Source organism: Gavialis gangeticus, unplaced genomic scaffold (assembly GCF_001723915.1).
Source record: "Gavialis gangeticus isolate Ggan-Ray unplaced genomic scaffold, GavGan_comp1, whole genome shotgun sequence".
NCBI lineage: Eukaryota > Metazoa > Chordata > Crocodylia > Gavialidae > Gavialis > Gavialis gangeticus.
The window spans coordinates 140,611,801-140,612,145 of NW_017729025.1; positions in this window are offsets into that span (position 1 = coordinate 140,611,801).

Here is a 345-nt window from a genome sequence, read left to right on the forward strand (position 1 = left end):
CCCAGCTGACTTCCTGCCCTTTGGGCGGGTGGCTGGACTCAATGATCTCCCAAGGTCTCTTCCAGGCCTAATGTCTATGAAATCTATGAAATCATACTTCACTGACTGTACTGGGTATTCTCTAGGGCTATGTGAGGCTTCAGACAGCGCTTCAGATCCGGACAAGCTTTGGATGCTTTAGGGTCTGAAGAGGCACATCCAGGTCGAAGCGTTGCCTCATTTGGCTTTCCAAAGTGGTTCGGAGCTTCTGAAGAGCTTCAGAGCTGCCTCGGAGATCCAGCCATAGGGTATAATGGGGAAATAAAATATCTATAACTTTGTTGGGTTTTGTCCATTTTGGATGAA